The sequence below is a fragment of the Phyllobates terribilis genome, unplaced genomic scaffold (assembly GCF_046119375.1).
Source record: "Phyllobates terribilis strain yellow unplaced genomic scaffold, ASM4611937v1 Scaffold_30__1_contigs__length_15301838, whole genome shotgun sequence".
Lineage (NCBI taxonomy): Eukaryota > Metazoa > Chordata > Amphibia > Anura > Dendrobatidae > Phyllobates > Phyllobates terribilis.
Genome location: NW_027362790.1, coordinates 11,026,911 through 11,045,000, shown reverse-complemented (window position 1 = coordinate 11,045,000; position 18,090 = coordinate 11,026,911). Strand labels below are relative to the sequence as shown.

General features: G+C 44.2%; 9 non-coding genes across 9 annotated transcripts; all 9 read left to right on the top strand.

Annotated features, from left to right (window-relative positions):
- Positions 1 to 894: 894 nt before the first annotated feature.
- Positions 895 to 1,085, top strand: LOC141179483 (U2 spliceosomal RNA). Its single transcript, XR_012255494.1, has one exon. It is a non-coding gene; the product is annotated as a U2 spliceosomal RNA (small nuclear RNA).
- Positions 1,086 to 7,277: 6,192 nt separating this feature from the next.
- LOC141179828 (U2 spliceosomal RNA) lies at positions 7,278 to 7,464 on the top strand. Its single transcript, XR_012255783.1, has one exon. It is a non-coding gene; the product is annotated as a U2 spliceosomal RNA (small nuclear RNA).
- Positions 7,465 to 8,579: 1,115 nt separating this feature from the next.
- LOC141180194 (U2 spliceosomal RNA) lies at positions 8,580 to 8,770 on the top strand. The gene has a single exon (XR_012255964.1). It is a non-coding gene; the product is annotated as a U2 spliceosomal RNA (small nuclear RNA).
- A 1,115-nt stretch (positions 8,771 to 9,885) lies between these two features.
- LOC141179210 (U2 spliceosomal RNA) lies at positions 9,886 to 10,076 on the top strand. Its single transcript, XR_012255246.1, has one exon. It is a non-coding gene; the product is annotated as a U2 spliceosomal RNA (small nuclear RNA).
- A 1,109-nt stretch (positions 10,077 to 11,185) lies between these two features.
- Positions 11,186 to 11,376, top strand: LOC141179209 (U2 spliceosomal RNA). Its single transcript, XR_012255245.1, has one exon. It is a non-coding gene; the product is annotated as a U2 spliceosomal RNA (small nuclear RNA).
- Positions 11,377 to 12,490: 1,114 nt separating this feature from the next.
- Positions 12,491 to 12,681, top strand: LOC141179208 (U2 spliceosomal RNA). The gene has a single exon (XR_012255244.1). It is a non-coding gene; the product is annotated as a U2 spliceosomal RNA (small nuclear RNA).
- A 1,115-nt stretch (positions 12,682 to 13,796) lies between these two features.
- LOC141179207 (U2 spliceosomal RNA) lies at positions 13,797 to 13,987 on the top strand. Its single transcript, XR_012255243.1, has one exon. It is a non-coding gene; the product is annotated as a U2 spliceosomal RNA (small nuclear RNA).
- Positions 13,988 to 15,102: 1,115 nt separating this feature from the next.
- LOC141179206 (U2 spliceosomal RNA) lies at positions 15,103 to 15,293 on the top strand. Its single transcript, XR_012255242.1, has one exon. It is a non-coding gene; the product is annotated as a U2 spliceosomal RNA (small nuclear RNA).
- Positions 15,294 to 16,411: 1,118 nt separating this feature from the next.
- LOC141179205 (U2 spliceosomal RNA) lies at positions 16,412 to 16,602 on the top strand. Its single transcript, XR_012255241.1, has one exon. It is a non-coding gene; the product is annotated as a U2 spliceosomal RNA (small nuclear RNA).
- The last annotated feature ends 1,488 nt before the right edge of the window (positions 16,603 to 18,090 follow it).

Genomic DNA, 18,090 nt, shown 5'->3' with positions numbered 1-18,090 from the left:
TAGCTCTCCCTTTTTACTTCCTTTTGGATAAACAGACATATTAGGCAAGCATTTTGGAGCTTTCACCTAAATAACTACAGGTGGTGAGATAAGCTGCACAATATAATTAACCTTTCAGTATATTGTTGCACACACACCATCTATTTAGCAAATGCCCTTGTTATCAACAGCAGCCTTTTAAACTAACCTGAGCTAACAGGTATGTGCGCTGGTTACTCTGCTGCGCTTAAAATTTCTTTTTTGGTTTGCTACAATGCCTTTTCTGAAACGTTGTCTCCTTCTGCTGGAACACTGACTTCTTTCATTTAATGCCTGCAGACTATAAAAGAGAACCCAACCCAAAAAGTTTGGTTGATTAGTCTGTGGCATTCTGTTAAACTGTTGCTTATGGCGGTCTCTGTGAGCTTCTCAGCGACATTCAGCCAGCCAGGTATCCTGCCTGCAGTAGATGGAATGTGGCAATGGAACGCTGGCTGCGCGTGTCATAATAGGCTCTGAGCCTTTATATACCTGTGCACAGCAGCAGCCACCTTCAGTCTGCTGCTGGACAGCCAGCAGCAGCAGCAGCAGGAGAGGTATGTAATCAGGAGCCCTCCTGCTAAGGGTAGACAGCTGCTCGTTCCACCCCACCCCCCGCCTTAATTGGTTCTCCTCCCTTCCAACGGTGTTGAGGCGGGTGGGAACAGCAGGGGGTGAAGGTGCTGTGTTTAAAGAGGTGGAGTTATGCAGATCTAAAACGCGTGGATTGCAGCAGCAGCAAGCCGAAAAGTGCAGGCATGTAAGGGATCTAGAGGTTGACAACATGTCTTCTTAACGGGAGTCCAGGAGCTCATCTCCACAAATGGACTTTTCAGGATCCTTGGGTGGCTCCGTAGTTTGAAACCAATTCTGGTTATCGCTTCTCGGCCTTTTGGCTAAGATCAAGTGTAGTATCTGTTCTTATCAGTTTAATATCTGATACGTCCCCTATCTGGGGACCATATATTAAATGGATTTTTAGAACAGGGAGATGGAAAAAGAGCTTGCTCTGTCCACTTCACGCATTGACCTGGTATTGCAGTATCTCCAGGACCGGTGCACCCCTTCTTTAATGCAGTTTCTAAAATCAGAAAGAATTGATTTCAATGTTTTTTGTTCATTTTGCTTGTTTGTCGGATTTTGGGATGGACTCTTTGGCTTTGCTTTTCTTCTCCTCATTGGATTTTTCATGTTCAAAGTTGCAGAAGCCAGATTACAAGCTCATTTTGGTTCAACTTCAGCAACTGTGCATTGCATTGCCATGTAATGTGATGCAATGCTATCTTTCTAGCTCTCCCTTTTTACTTCCTTTTGGATAAACAGACATATTAGGCAAGCATTTTGGAGCTTTCACCTAAATAACTACAGGTGGTGAGATAAGCTGCACAATATAATTGACCTTTCAGTATATTGTTGCACACACACCATCTATTTAGCAAATGCCCTTGTTATCAACAGCAGCCTTTTAAACTCACCTGAGCTAACAGGTATGTGCGCTGGTTACTCTGCTGCGCTTAAAATTTCTTTTTTGGTTTGCTACAATGCCTTTTCTGAAACGTTGTCTCCTTCTGCTGGAACACTGACTTCTTTCATTTAATGCCTGCAGACTATAAAAGAGAACCCAACCCAAAAAGTTTGGTTGATTAGTCTGTGGCATTCTGTTAAACTGTTGCTTATGGCGGTCTCTGTGAGCTTCTCAGCGACATTCAGCCAGCCAGGTATCCTGCCTGCAGTAGATGGAATGTGGCAATGGAACGCTGGCTGCGCGTGTCATAATAGGCTCTGAGCCTTTATATACCTGTGCACAGCAGCAGCCACCTTCAGTCTGCTGCTGGACAGCCAGCAGCAGCAGCAGCAGGAGAGGTATGTAATCAGGAGCCCTCCTGCTAAGGGTAGACAGCTGCTCGTTCCACCCCACCCCCCGCCTTAATTGGTTCTCCTCCCTTCCAACGGTGTTGAGGCGGGTGGGAACAGCAGGGGGTGAAGGTGCTGTGTTTAAAGAGGTGGAGTTATGCAGATCTAAAACGCGTGGATTGCAGCAGCAGCAAGCCGAAAAGTGCAGGCATGTAAGGGATCTAGAGGTTGACAACATGTCTTCTTAACGGGAGTCCAGGAGCTCATCTCCACAAATGGACTTTTCAGGATCCTTGGGTGGCTCCGTAGTTTGAAACCAATTCTGGTTATCGCTTCTCGGCCTTTTGGCTCAGATCTGTAATGGGTCTAGTCATTTGGCTGTCTGTGCGTTAACTCTTGGCCCTGTGGCATCGCCATTTTATGGCTTAAGCCACTTGCTGCTATAAGGAGTTGGCCAGTAGACACGACTAGCGATAATGGGACGCATTCGATACGCTGGGCCCGGTGAGGCTCGAGTGAAGTTTGGAATCCAGATTGATGTGGAAGAAGGCAAAGAAGGAATCTTTACCCTCAGCTTCGTGGTGAAGGAGATTTTGTTTGGACTCCTTGAAGTGAAGAAGGAAGAAATCTTGTGCCTCCAGCAATTCAAAAGCAAGTATAATCTTGTATTTACTTCTATGGCTGTTTGCAACAATTTCTATGATTGTTTGAAAAAGAATCTGGACAATCAATATTTGGATGGGCTGACTTTTGTCATCTTGTATTGCTCCAAAGAGGTACCTCTGACTGTTTTCATGTACAACCCACATGTGGACTTGGCTTTGATTTATGCCTTTCTAAATAGGCACTGCTATATTACCAAGGTGGCAGTAAAAGTCATGAATGAGGAGGAACTATGGACCGGTAAATATCGTTTCATGGTCAAGTTCCGGGAAAGTCCTGATGAACCAGGGGGTATACATTATCCTCCATCAAATTTTTCCATTGGGAGTGAGCGGGGTTACCTGTTCTTCCCCAATGCGCCCAGGTTTTGTCGTCATTGTAGGAGGTATGGCCATACTCAGGAAGCATGCGACATCAGACAGATTATTTGCAGGAAGTGCAATGAGGTGGGTCATTCTTCCAATAATTGCAAAAATGAAATAGTCTGAAACCTCTGTGGAGAGAAGGGGCATGCCTTCAGAGACTGTATATTCCATCCTGGTTCATATGCGGGGGCAGCGGGAAGGGGAAGGAGAAGAAATGAATCTCCTGCACCCACAGCTACAACTCCGACTGCTCCAACTCCGACTGCTCCGATATCTACTCTGGCTTTCCTGGATGAGGAGGAGGCTCGGGTTGCTTTTCCAGAACTGGTTCGTGTGAATGTAAGAGGAAATATGGAGCTGGCACCTGAGCCACCGGTGCAGAGGGCCGCGTCTGTGGCTTCAGATGTCAGTGAGTCTGAGACGATAACTGATGATCGTATAGGCATGGAAGTGGCCCCGGTGGAGGATCTGGAGGCTGAAATTCCAGACATGATGGTTACATTGCAGGGGGAAGAGGAGTCTGATCTGACCAGAACACCGCATGTGGCCTGGAGCGATGTCGTTTCTGACCTTGAGGAGGAGGGAGGTCAGGGGGACTTTGACCCCCAGCGGCGGGATTATAGTTCAGATGAAGATGGAGGCGCTTCAGTGAAGAAAAAGAAGAAAACTGAACCATCCTTTTCCCCTTTAAGTGATTGCAGTGTGAGTCCAGCCCGGGTGTACCCTACTGCATCCGATCCCCAAGATGTGTCTTTTTTGGGGGAAGGCACAAACTACGATATCTGCACGTCCAGCGTCCTACCCCCAGAAGGGTTAGGATGATGTACAGGTGGGCATGTTGTCGTGACCTGCCACATCAAATTAATAGATGGGTGCCCAAGTTGCTCTCAGCATCTTGTCGCTAAATGTTCGGCTGATTAAATCTGAGTCGAGAAAAGTGGCAATTTTGGACTACTTGAGCAACTTGGATGCGGACGTATACTGTGTCCAGGAGTGTGGGATCTCCGATCCCTTAAGTGAAAATGCATGGCCTTTAGGTCAAAGTGTGTGGTCTGGTTCTGTATGTAATAAAAATTGTGGGGTAGGTGTTTTGGTGAAGGGTTATAGTGTTAAGATAGAAAGTTACATGGTGGTGGAGGCGGGGAGGTGTGTAATATGTGAGTTAAATTGTAGGGGGTGGAGGGTTAGGGTGGTAAATATGTATGCACCAATAGATAAAGGGGAGAGGCTGGAAATTTTCGAGAAATTATGTTTTTTTTTATCTGGCAAAATGCCAATAATTTTTGTTGGAGATTTCAATTGTGTGACGGAGGGGGATAAGATGGATGTTACAGGTAAAAGACTCAAGAGTCTTGTGGCGGATTTTTCCTTACAGGATGCTGCGGAAGTTTTTTTAGGTAATCCACCTCCTGCGACCTATAAGGCCGACAGGGGAGGCATAGAGTCTAGAATAGACCGTATCTTCTTTTCTTCACAAAATGTTATTTGTAGGAATTTCCAGCAGGAAGATGTTCCCTTCTCTGACCATGTGTGTTTGAGGGCACGTCTAGAAGGTAAGATTTCCTTTGTATATGGTGGTGGCGTGTGGAAACTTAATGTGCGTTTGCTGGAAGATAATAGGATCATGTGTGATTTTAGGCGAATGTATGTTAGGTGGAGGGATAAAAAAAGTGATTTCAGGAATGTGCTTGAGTGGTGGGACTGGATGAAGAGTGAGATTGGTTTTTTCTTTAGAAAAAGGGGCAGGAGGAAAGCAGCAATGAATAGAGTAAAATTTAATGATTTAAGCTCTAGACTGGAGTGGCTGAGGAAGTTAAGGATGATTGGAGTGGATGTGGATGTTTTGATGTGTCAAGTGAAAGAAGAGATTAAGAAATATATTGAGGGTAAAGGGAAAGAAATTATTTACCGTTCTAAGATTGAACATTTGGAGAAAAATGAGAAATGCACAAGGTTTTTTTTCAAAAAAGTTTTTGGGAAGAAAGTAGATATGGATGAGGTGGTGAATGGTGATGGGGTGTGTGTGAGTGGGAAGGATGTGATGCAGGAGGTGGTGTTGTTTTATAAGGAGTTGTATGGGGAAAAATGGGTTGATGATAGGATGTTGACTGATGCTTTGGGGTGTTTAGAAGGTTGTTTGGGTGAGGATGAACGTGAAATATTGGATGATGTAATTGTGTTGGATGAAGTTAAAAAAGTGGTGATGTCTGCGAGTAAGAATAAAACACCTGGGAAGGATGGACTGCCCGTGGAGTTATATGTTAAGGAATGGGACACGATGGGAAATGACTTATTGGAGGTGTGCCAGTATATGTTCACGGAGAATATGTTGAGTGAATCTATGAGAGATGGGGTGGTGGTTTTGGTTCATAAGAAAGGTGATAAAAAGGATTTGGGGAATTGGAGGCCAATCACCCTTTTGAATGCAGACTATAAGGTGTTTAGTAAATTGTTGGCTAGCCGGATGCGGGAAGTGATTGGCGGTGTGGTGGATGAAGATCAAGTGTGTGCAGTGCCTGGGAGAAGTATGACTGAAAATTTGGTGTTGTTGCGTGATGTGATTGGGGATTGTATGAGTCGTAAGCAGAAATGTTTGTTGTTTTCGGTTGATTTTGAAAAAGCTTTTGACCGTGTGTCACATAGCTTTATGTTTAAGGTTTTGTCTAAGATGGGTTATTCCAGGAATTTTGTAAACTGTGTTAGGAGTTTGTATTGTAATGTTTCAAGTGAATTTTTGGTGAATGGGTGGTTGAGTGAGAAAGTGAGAATTAAATCAGGAGTGCGTCAGGGGTGCCCTATGTCCCCTATTTTGTTTATTAGTGTGATTGAAGTGTTGATGTGTATGGTTAGGAAGGATAAGGTTATGAGAGGTGTGATGATTCCTGGGAGTAATGGAAAGGATGTGAGAATTCTAGGTTACATGGATGATGTAGTGATTGTGAGTGGGAATATGGCTGCGATGAGTAGGGCAAGGTTGATATTAAGTTTGTTTTGTAGTGTCTCAGCTTTTAAGGTCAATTGGACTAAGAGTTCCTTTAAATGTTTTGGTGAGAGGAATGTATGGATGAATGGTGTGAGGTGTGAGGATGGTGCAATAAAGGTGCTTGGGATTAAGTTTAATGATGATTTGAAAGGAAATGAGAGTTGGGAAGATTGTGGGGTGAGAGTGGTGCGCAAGTTGAATTTTTGGCGAATGAGAGAATTAACTCTGACTGGGAAAGTTCTGATTATTAAGGCGGTTATTTTGCCTATTTTGTTGTTTGTTGCGAATGTATATCCTGCTGCTTTTAAGAAAATTAGGAAAACTGAGAAATTCATCTTTAATTTTCTTTGGGGAAGTCGCATGGAGAAATTGAAACGGGAATATGTCTATAAGTTATGTGTAAATGGTGGTTTGGATTTTCCAAATATTGATTTCTTTTTAGGGATTAGTTACGTGAAAATGGTGGTGGTGGTTCTAGGGAAAAGTAATAAGTGTGCTTATATGATGAAGTATTCGGCTGGATGGATGCTTTATGGCTTAAAGTGGGTCAAAAGGGATGCTAGAGTGCCTGTTGCTTTTAAGTGTCCTGTATGGTATGGTTGTGTTGAGAAATTTGTAAGGAAGTATGATTTGTTGTCCGTTAACATGAGTGATTTTAGGCAAAAGAAGAAAGTCATTAGGATGGTGCGTGAGCGTGAGGTGGTATGTAATATCAATGGGTTGAGAGGGGAGGAAGTAACCGAGATGTGGAGAAAATTAAGTATAGATGGTGTGACTAACAGACAGAGAGATATCGCTTGGATGATATTGCATGACATTTTGCCTGTTAGAGATGTGCAAAAGAAGAGGGATTTAGTTAAATCTGAGGTATGCCCGAGGGATGGATGTGGTTTGAGAGAGCATGTTAGACATATGGTATGGGATTGTGATTTTGCATATGATGTATGGAAGGGTATAGGGGGACTTTGCAAGGAATTGGTGGGTGTAAAGTATGTTAATTGGAAACTTGCTATGTTTGGGATGGGTGCATGTAGTAGAATTAAGGATTGGATTTTATGGTTGTTGGTGGTGTGTGTAATTGAAAGTTTGTGGGATGCGAGGAATTTGTTAGTTTTTAAAAGGAAGAAAATGTCATTTAATGAATGTTTGAGATTGATTCTGTCACGTATGTATGTAATATACCTCTGGGATCAGGAACGTGGAAGTATTATAGATGCTGAAGGGATCTGGAAGTTTAAAAAGTGGAGGTTTTTGGTAAAGTTTAATTAGTAGTGTATAATGTACCTGATGATAAGGTTTGGTTTTATTTTTGATTATATACCAAGTGTGATGAAAGGCTAAGTGTCAATGAAAGGCTTTTGTAAGTCAATTTGATTGAGCTTATGCTCCGGCCTATCTGATTTGGTTAAAAAGAAAAAAAAAAAAAAATCTGTTCTTATCAGTTTAATATCTGATACGTCCCCTATCTGGGGACCATATATTAAATGGATTTTTAGAACAGGGAGATGGAAAAAGAGCTTGCTCTGTCCACTCCACGCATTGACCTGGTATTGCAGTATCTCCAGGACCGGTGCACCCCTTCTTTAATGCAGTTTCTAAAATCAGAAAGAATTGAATTCAATGTTTTTTGTTCATTTTGCTTGTTTGTCGGATTTTGGGATGGACTCTTTGGCTTTGCTTTTCTTCTCCTCATTGGATTTTTCATGTTCAAAGTTGCAGAAGCCAGATTACAAGCTCATTTTGGTTCAACTTCAGCAACTGTGCATTGCATTGCCATGTAATGTGATGCAATGCTATCTTTCTAGCTCTCCCTTTTTACTTCCTTTCGGATAAACAGACATATTAGGCAAGCATTTTGGAGCTTTCACCTAAATAACTACAGGTGGTGAGATAAGCTGCATAATATAATTGACCTTTCAGTATATTGTTGCACACACACCATCTATTTAGCAAATGCCCTTGTTATCAACAGCAGCCTTTTAAACTCACCTGAGCTAACAGGTATGTGCGCTGGTTACTCTGCTGCGCTTAAAATTTCTTTTTTGGTTTGCTACAATGCCTTTTCTGAAACGTTGTCTCCTTCTGCTGGAACACTGACTTCTTTCATTTAATGCCTGCAGACTATAAAAGAGAACCCAACCCAAAAAGTTTGGTTGATTAGTCTGTGGCATTCTGTTAAACTGTTGCTTATGGCGGTCTCTGTGAGCTTCTCAGCGACATTCAGCCAGCCAGGTATCCTGCCTGCAGTAGATGGAATGTGGCAATGGAACGCTGGCTGCGCGTGTCATAATAGGCTCTGAGCCTTTATATACCTGTGCACAGCAGCAGCCACCTTCAGTCTGCTGCTGGACAGCCAGCAGCAGCAGCAGCAGGAGAGGTATGTAATCAGGAGCCCTCCTGCTAAGGGTAGACAGCTGCTCGTTCCACCCCACCCCCCGCCTTAATTGGTTCTCCTCCCTTCCAACGGTGTTGAGGCGGGTGGGAACAGCAGGGGGTGAAGGTGCTGTGTTTAAAGAGGTGGAGTTATGCAGATCTAAAACGCGTGGATTGCAGCAGCAGCAAGCCGAAAAGTGCAGGCATGTAAGGGATCTAGAGGTTGACAACATGTCTTCTTAACGGGAGTCCAGGAGCTCATCTCCACAAATGGACTTTTCAGGATCCTTGGGTGGCTCCGTAGTTTGAAACCAATTCTGGTTATCGCTTCTCGGCCTTTTGGCTAAGATCAAGTGTAGTATCTGTTCTTATCAGTTTAATATCTGATACGTCCCCTATCTGGGGACCATATATTAAATGGATTTTTAGAACAGGGAGATGGAAAAAGAGCTTGCTCTGTCCACTCCACGCATTGACCTGGTATTGCATTATCTCCAGGACCGGTGCACCCCTTCTTTAATGCAGTTTCTAAAATCAGAAAGAATTGAATTCAATGTTTTTTGTTCATTTTGCTTGTTTGTCGGATTTTGGGATGGACTCTTTGGCTTTGCTTTTCTTCTCCTCATTGGATTTTTCATGTTCAAAGTTGCAGAAGCCAGATTACAAGCTCATTTTGGTTCAACTTCAGCAACTGTGCATTGCATTGCCATGTAATGTGATGCAATGCTATCTTTCTAGCTCTCCCTTTTTACTTCCTTTTGGATAAACAGACATATTAGGCAAGCATTTTGGAGCTTTCACCTAAATAACTACAGGTGGTGAGATAAGCTGCACAATATAATTGACCTTTCAGTATATTGTTGCACACACACCATCTATTTAGCAAATGCCCTTGTTATCAACAGCAGCCTTTTAAACTCACCTGAGCTAACAGGTATGTGCGCTGGTTACTCTGCTGCGCTTAAAATTTCTTTTTTGGTTTGCTACAATGCCTTTTCTGAAACGTTGTCTCCTTCTGCTGGAACACTGACTTCTTTCATTTAATGCCTGCAGACTATAAAAGAGAACCCAACCCAAAAAGTTTGGTTGATTAGTCTGTGGCATTCTGTTAAACTGTTGCTTATGGCGGTCTCTGTGAGCTTCTCAGCGACATTCAGCCAGCCAGGTATCCTGCCTGCAGTAGATGGAATGTGGCAATGGAACGCTGGCTGCGCGTGTCATAATAGGCTCTGAGCCTTTATATACCTGTGCACAGCAGCAGCCACCTTCAGTCTGCTGCTGGACAGCCAGCAGCAGCAGCAGCAGGAGAGGTATGTAATCAGGAGCCCTCCTGCTAAGGGTAGACAGCTGCTCGTTCCACCCCACCCCCCGCCTTAATTGGTTCTCCTCCCTTCCAACGGTGTTGAGGCGGGTGGGAACAGCAGGGGGTGAAGGTGCTGTGTTTAAAGAGGTGGAGTTATGCAGATCTAAAACGCGTGGATTGCAGCAGCAGCAAGCCGAAAAGTGCAGGCATGTAAGGGATCTAGAGGTTGACAACATGTCTTCTTAACGGGAGTCCAGGAGCTCATCTCCACAAATGGACTTTTCAGAATCCTTGGGTGGCTCCGTAGTTTGAAACCAATTCTGGTTATCGCTTCTCGGCCTTTTGGCTAAGATCAAGTGTAGTATCTGTTCTTATCAGTTTAATATCTGATACGTCCCCTATCTGGGGACCATATATTAAATGGATTTTTAGAACAGGGAGATGGAAAAAGAGCTTGCTCTGTCCACTCCACGCATTGACCTGGTATTGCAGTATCTCCAGGACCGGTGCACCCCTTCTTTAATGCAGTTTCTAAAATCAGAAAGAATTGAATTCAATGTTTTTTGTTCATTTTGCTTGTTTGTCGGATTTTGGGATGGACTCTTTGGCTTTGCTTTTCTTCTCCTCATTGGATTTTTCATGTTCAAAGTTGCAGAAGCCAGATTACAAGCTCATTTTGGTTCAACTTCAGCAACTGTGCATTGCATTGCCATGTAATGTGATGCAATGCTATCTTTCTAGCTCTCCCTTTTTACTTCCTTTTGGATAAACAGACATATTAGGCAAGCATTTTGGAGCTTTCACCTAAGTAACTACAGGTGGTGAGATAAGCTGCACAATATAATTGACCTTTCAGTATATTGTTGCACACACACCATCTATTTAGCAAATGCCCTTGTTATCAACAGCAGCCTTTTAAACTCACCTGAGCTAACAGGTATGTGCGCTGGTTACTCTGCTGCGCTTAAAATTTCTTTTTTGGTTTGCTACAATGCCTTTTCTGAAACGTTGTCTCCTTCTGCTGGAACACTGACTTCTTTCATTTAATGCCTGCAGACTATAAAAGAGAACCCAACCCAAAAAGTTTGGTTGATTAGTCTGTGGCATTCTGTTAAACTGTTGCTTATGGCGGTCTCTGTGAGCTTCTCAGCGACATTCAGCCAGCCAGGTATCCTGCCTGCAGTAGATGGAATGTGGCAATGGAACGCTGGCTGCGCGTGTCATAATAGGCTCTGAGCCTTTATATACCTGTGCACAGCAGCAGCCACCTTCAGTCTGCTGCTGGACAGCCAGCAGCAGCAGGAGAGGTATGTAATCAGGAGCCCTCCTGCTAAGGGTAGACAGCTGCTCGTTCCACCCCACCCCCCGCCTTAATTGGTTCTCCTCCCTTCCAACGGTGTTGAGGCGGGTGGGAACAGCAGGGGGTGAAGGTGCTGTGTTTAAAGAGGTGGAGTTATGCAGATCTAAAACGCGTGGATTGCAGCAGCAGCAAGCCGAAAAGTGCAGGCATGTAAGGGATCTAGAGGTTGACAACATGTCTTCTTAACGGGAGTCCAGGAGCTCATCTCCACAAATGGACTTTTCAGGATCCTTGGGTGGCTCCGTAGTTTGAAACCAATTCTGGTTATCGCTTCTCGGCCTTTTGGCTAAGATCAAGTGTAGTATCTGTTCTTATCAGTTTAATATCTGATACGTCCCCTATCTGGGGACCATATATTAAATGGATTTTTAGAACAGGGAGATGGAAAAAGAGCTTGCTCTGTCCACTCCACGCATTGACCTGGTATTGCAGTATCTCCAGGACCGGTGCACCCCTTCTTTAATGCAGTTTCTAAAATCAGAAAGAATTGAATTCAATGTTTTTTGTTCATTTTGCTTGTTTGTCGGATTTTGGGATGGACTCTTTGGCTTTGCTTTTCTTCTCCTCATTGGATTTTTCATGTTCAAAGTTGCAGAAGCCAGATTACAAGCTCATTTTGGTTCAACTTCAGCAACTGTGCATTGCATTGCCATGTAATGTGATGCAATGCTATCTTTCTAGCTCTCCCTTTTTACTTCCTTTTGGATAAACAGACATATTAGGCAAGCATTTTGGAGCTTTCACCTAAATAACTACTGGTGGTGAGATAAGCTGCACAATATAATTGACCTTTCAGTATATTGTTGCACACACACCATCTATTTAGCAAATGCCCTTGTTATCAACAGCAGCCTTTTAAACTCACCTGAGCTAACAGGTATGTGCGCTGGTTACTCTGCTGCGCTTAAAATTTCTTTTTTGGTTTGCTACAATGCCTTTTCTGAAACGTTGTCTCCTTCTGCTGGAACACTGACTTCTTTCATTTAATGCCTGCAGACTATAAAAGAGAACCCAACCCAAAAAGTTTGGTTGATTAGTCTGTGGCATTCTGTTAAACTGTTGCTTATGGCGGTCTCTGTGAGCTTCTCAGCGACATTCAGCCAGCCAGGTATCCTGCCTGCAGTAGATGGAATGTGGCAATGGAACGCTGGCTGCGCGTGTCATAATAGGCTCTGAGCCTTTATATACCTGTGCACAGCAGCAGCCACCTTCAGTCTGCTGCTGGACAGCCAGCAGCAGAGGCAGCAGGAGAGGTATGTAATCAGGAGCCCTCCTGCTAAGGGTAGACAGCTGCTCGTTCCACCCCACCCCCCGCCTTAATTGGTTCTCCTCCCTTCCAACGGTGTTGAGGCGGGTGGGAACAGCAGGGGTGAAGGTGCTGTGTTTAAAGAGGTGGAGTTATGCAGATCTAAAACGCGTGGATTGCAGCAGCAGCAAGCCGAAAAGTGCAGGCATGTAAGGGATCTAGAGGTTGACAACATGTCTTCTTAACGGGAGTCCAGGAGCTCATCTCCACAAATGGACTTTTCAGGATCCTTGGGTGGCTCCGTAGTTTGAAACCAATTCTGGTTATCGCTTCTCGGCCTTTTGGCTAAGATCAAGTGTAGTATCTGTTCTTATCAGTTTAATATCTGATACGTCCCCTATCTGGGGACCATATATTAAATGGATTTTTAGAACAGGGAGATGGAAAAAGAGCTTGCTCTGTCCACTCCACGCATTGACCTGGTATTGCAGTATCTCCAGGACCGGTGCACCCCTTCTTTAATGCAGTTTCTAAAATCAGAAAGAATTGAATTCAATGTTTTTTGTTCATTTTGCTTGTTTGTCGGATTTTGGGATGGACTCTTTGGCTTTGCTTTTCTTCTCCTCATTGGATTTTTCATGTTCAAAGTTGCAGAAGCCAGATTACAAGCTCATTTTGGTTCAACTTCAGCAACTGTGCATTGCATTGCCATGTAATGTGATGCAATGCTATCTTTCTAGCTCTCCCTTTTTACTTCCTTTTGGATAAACAGACATATTAGGCAAGCATTTTGGAGCTTTCACCTAAATAACTACAGGTGGTGAGATAAGCTGCACAATATAATTGAACTTTCAGTATATTGTTGCACACACACCATCTATTTAGCAAATGCCCTTGTTATCAACAGCAGCCTTTTAAACTCACCTGAGCTAACAGGTATGTGCGCTGGTTACTCTGCTGCGCTTAAAATTTCTTTTTTGGTTTGCTACAATGCCTTTTCTGAAACGTTGTCTCCTTCTGCTGGAACACTGACTTCTTTCATTTAATGCCTGCAGACTATAAAAGAGAACCCAACCCAAAAAGTTTGGTTGATTAGTCTGTGGCATTCTGTTAAACTGTTGCTTATGGCGGTCTCTGTGAGCTTCTCAGCGACATTCAGCCAGCCAGGTATCCTGCCTGCAGTAGATGGAATGTGGTAATGGAACGCTGGCTGCGCGTGTCATAATAGGCTCTGAGCCTTTATATACCTGTGCACAGCAGCAGTCACCTTCAGTCTGCTGCTGGACAGCCAGCAGCAGCAGCAGCAGGAGAGGTATGTAATCAGGAGCCCTCCTGCTAAGGGTAGACAGCTGCTCGTTCCACCCCACCCCCCGCCTTAATTGGTTCTCCTCCCTTCCAACGGTGTTGAGGCGGGTGGGAACAGCAGGGGGTGAAGGTGCTGTGTTTAAAGAGGTGGAGTTATGCAGATCTAAAACGCGTGGATTGCAGCAGCAGCAAGCCGAAAAGTGCAGGCATGTAAGGGATCTAGAGGTTGACAACATGTCTTCTTAACGGGAGTCCAGGAGCTCATCTCCACAAATGGACGTTTCAGGATCCTTGGGTGGCTCCGTAGTTTGAAACCAATTCTGGTTATCGCTTCTCGGCCTTTTGGCTAAGATCAAGTGTAGTATCTGTTCTTATCAGTTTAATATCTGATACGTCCCCTATCTGGGGACCATATATTAAATGGATTTTTAGAACAGGGAGATGGAAAAAGAGCTTGCTCTGTCCACTCCACGCATTGACCTGGTATTGCAGTATCTCCAGGACCGGTGCACCCCTTCTTTAATGCAGTTTCTAAAATCAGAAAGAATTGAATTCAATGTTTTTTGTTCATTTTGCTTGTTTGTCGGATTTTGGGATGGACTCTTTGGCTTTGCTTTTCTTCTCCTCATTGGATTTTTCATGTTCAAAGTTGCAGAAGCCAGATTACAAGCTCATTTTGGTTCAACTTCAGCAACTGTGCATTGCATTGCCATGTAATGTGATGCAATGCTATCTTTCTAGCTCTCCCTTTTTACTTCCTTTTGGATAAACAGACATATTAGGCAAGCATTTTGGAGCTTTCACCTAAATAACTACAGGTGGTGAGATAAGCTGCACAATATAATTGACCTTTCAGTATATTGTTGCACACACACCATCTATTTAGCAAATGCCCTTGTTATCAACAGCAGCCTTTTAAACTCACCTGAGCTAACAGGTATGTGCGCTGGTTACTCTGCTGCGCTTAAAATTTCTTTTTTGGTTTGCTACAATGCCTTTTCTGAAACGTTGTCTCCTTCTGCTGGAACACTGACTTCTTTCATTTAATGCCTGCAGACTATAAAAGAGAACCCAACCCAAAAAGTTTGGTTGATTAGTCTGTGGCATTCTGTTAAACTGTTGCTTATGGCGGTCTCTGTGAGCTTCTCAGCGACATTCAGCCAGCCAGGTATCCTGCCTGCAGTAGATGGAATGTGGCAATGGAACGCTGGCTGCGCGTGTCATAATAGGCTCTGAGCCTTTATATACCTGTGCACAGCAGCAGCCACCTTCAGTCTGCTGCTGGACAGCCAGCAGCAGCAGCAGCAGGAGAGGTATGTAATCAGGAGCCCTCCTGCTAAGGGTAGACAGCTGCTCGTTCCACCCCATCCCCCGCCTTAATTGGTTCTCCTCCCTTCCAACGGTGTTGAGGCGGGTGGGAACAGCAGGGGGTGAAGGTGCTGTGTTTAAAGAGGTGGAGTTATGCAGATCTAAAACGCGTGGATTGCAGCAGCAGCAAGCCGAAAAGTGCAGGCATGTAAGGGATCTAGAGGTTGACAACATGTCTTCTTAACGGGAGTCCAGGAGCTCATCTCCACAAATGGACTTTTCAGGATCCTTGGGTGGCTCCGTAGTTTGAAACCAATTCTGGTTATCGCTTCTCGGCCTTTTGGCTAAGATCAAGTGTAGTATCTGTTCTTATCAGTTTAATATCTGATACGTCCCCTATCTGGGGACCATATATTAAATGGATTTTTAGAACAGGGAGATGGAAAAAGAGCTTGCTCTGTCCACTCCACGCATTGACCTGGTATTGCAGTATCTCCAGGACCGGTGCACCCCTTCTTTAATGCAGTTTCTAAAATCAGAAAGAATTGAATTCAATGTTTTTTGTTCATTTTGCTTGTTTGTCGGATTTTGGGATGGACTCTTTGGCTTTGCTTTTCTTCTCCTCATTGGATTTTTCATGTTCAAAGTTGCAGAAGCCAGATTACAAGCTCATTTTGGTTCAACTTCAGCAACTGTGCATTGCATTGCCATGTAATGTGATGCAATGCTATCTTTCTAGCTCTCCCTTTTTACTTCCTTTTGGATAAACAGACATATTAGGCAAGCATTTTGGAGCTTTCACCTAAATAACTACAGGTGGTGAGATAAGCTGCACAATATAATTGACCTTTCAGTATATTGTTGCACACACACCATCTATTTAGCAAATGCCCTTGTTATCAACAGCAGCCTTTTAAACTCACCTGAGCTAACAGGTATGTGCGCTGGTTACTCTGCTGCGCTTAAAATTTCTTTTTTGGTTTGCTACAATGCCTTTTCTGAAACGTTGTCTCCTTCTGCTGGAACACTGACTTCTTTCATTTAATGCCTGCAGACTATAAAAGAGAACCCAACCCAAAAAGTTTGGTTGATTAGTCTGTGGCATTCTGTTAAACTGTTGCTTATGGCGGTCTCTGTGAGCTTCTCAGCGACATTCAGCCAGCCAGGTATCCTGCCTGCAGTAGATGGAATGTGGCAATGGAACGCTGGCTGCGCGTGTCATAATAGGCTCTGAGCCTTTATATACCTGTGCACAGCAGCAGCCACCTTCAGTCTGCTGCTGGACAGCCAGCAGCAGCAGCAGCAGCAGGAGAGGTATGTAATCAGGAGCCCTCCTGCTAAGGGTAGACAGCTGCTCGTTCCACCCCACCCCCCGCCTTAATTGGTTCTCCTCCCTTCCAACGGTGTTGAGGCGGGTGGGAACAGCAGGGGGTGAAGGTGCTGTGTTTAAAGAGGTGGAGTTATGCAGATCTAAAACGCGTGGATTGCAGCAGCAGCAAGCCGAAAAGTGCAGGCATGTAAGGGATCTAGAGGTTGACAACATGTCTTCTTAACGGGAGTCCAGGAGCTCATCTCCACAAATGGACTTTTCAGGATCCTTGGGTGGCTCCGTAGTTTGAAACCAATTCTGGTTATCGCTTCTCGGCCTTTTGGCTAAGATCAAGTGTAGTATCTGTTCTTATCAGTTTAATATCTGATACGTCCCCTATCTGGGGACCATATATTAAATGGATTTTTAGAACAGGGAGATGGAAAAAGAGCTTGCTCTGTCCACTCCACGCATTGACCTGGTATTGCAGTATCTCCAGGACCGGTGCACCCCTTCTTTAATGCAGTTTCTAAAATCAGAAAGAATTGAATTCAATGTTTTTTGTTCATTTTGCTTGTTTGTCGGATTTTGGGATGGACTCTTTGGCTTTGCTTTTCTTCTCCTCATTGGATTTTTCATGTTCAAAGTTGCAGAAGCCAGATTACAAGCTCATTTTGGTTCAACTTCAGCAACTGTGCATTGCATTGCCATGTAATGTGATGCAATGCTATCTTTCTAGCTCTCCCTTTTTACTTCCTTTTGGATAAACAGACATATTAGGCAAGCATTTTGGAGCTTTCACCTAAATAACTACAGGTGGTGAGATAAGCTGCACAATATAATTGACCTTTCAGTATATTGTTGCACACACACCATCTATTTAGCAAATGCCCTTGTTATCAACAGCAGCCTTTTAAACTCACCTGAGCTAACAGGTATGTGCGCTGGTTACTCTGCTGCGCTTAAAATTTCTTTTTTGGTTTGCTACAATGCCTTTTCTGAAACGTTGTCTCCTTCTGCTGGAACACTGACTTCTTTCATTTAATGCCTGCAGACTATAAAAGAGAACCCAACCCAAAAAGTTTGGTTGATTAGTCTGTGGCATTCTGTTAAACTGTTGCTTATGGCGGTCTCTGTGAGCTTCTCAGCGACATTCAGCCAGCCAGGTATCCTGCCTGCAGTAGATGGAATGTGGCAATGGAACGCTGGTTGCGCGTGTCATAATAGGCTCTGAGCCTTTATATACCTGTGCACAGCAGCAGCCACCATCAGTCTGCTGCTGGACAGCCAGCAGCAGCAGCAGCAGCAGGAGAGGTATGTAATCAGGAGCCCTCCTGCTAAGGGTAGACAGCTGCTCGTTCCACCCCACCCCCCGCCTTAATTGGTTCTCCTCCCTTCCAACGGTGTTGAGGCGGGTGGGAACAGCAGGGGGTGAAGGTGCTGTGTTTAAAGAGGTGGAGTTATGCAGATCTAAAACGCGTGGATTGCAGCAGCAGCAAGCCGAAAAGTGCAGGCATGTAAGGGATCTAGAGGTTGACAACATGTCTTCTTAACGGGAGTCCAGGAGCTCATCTCCACAAATGGACTTTTCAGGATCCTTGGGTGGCTCCGTAGTTTGAAACCAATTCTGGTTATCGCTTCTCGGCCTTTTGGCAAGATCAGTGGTGGTTTTCTGCTGCTGGTGTTGTTTGGAGGGCAGTTGTGACTGGGGTTCCCCCTTGTGGGGCCCTAGTGTGCGATTGAGCGGCGATTGTGTTTATCTGCTGTAAAAATGGTGGAGAAAACACGTGGATTAGAGGACTCGGTCCGTCTGAAGGTGGCTGCAGGTCATGAAGGAGAAATCGGTTTGGACCAAGTTTGCGTTGATGTCTTGAAGAACATTAATGGCTTGAAGGTAACGGATGTATTGGCACTGCAGGATTTTCAGAAACAAGGAATTTATGATATCACTTTTGTTTCTTTGAGTATTTGCCAGAGAGTCTACATGGAGTTGGTACGAATGA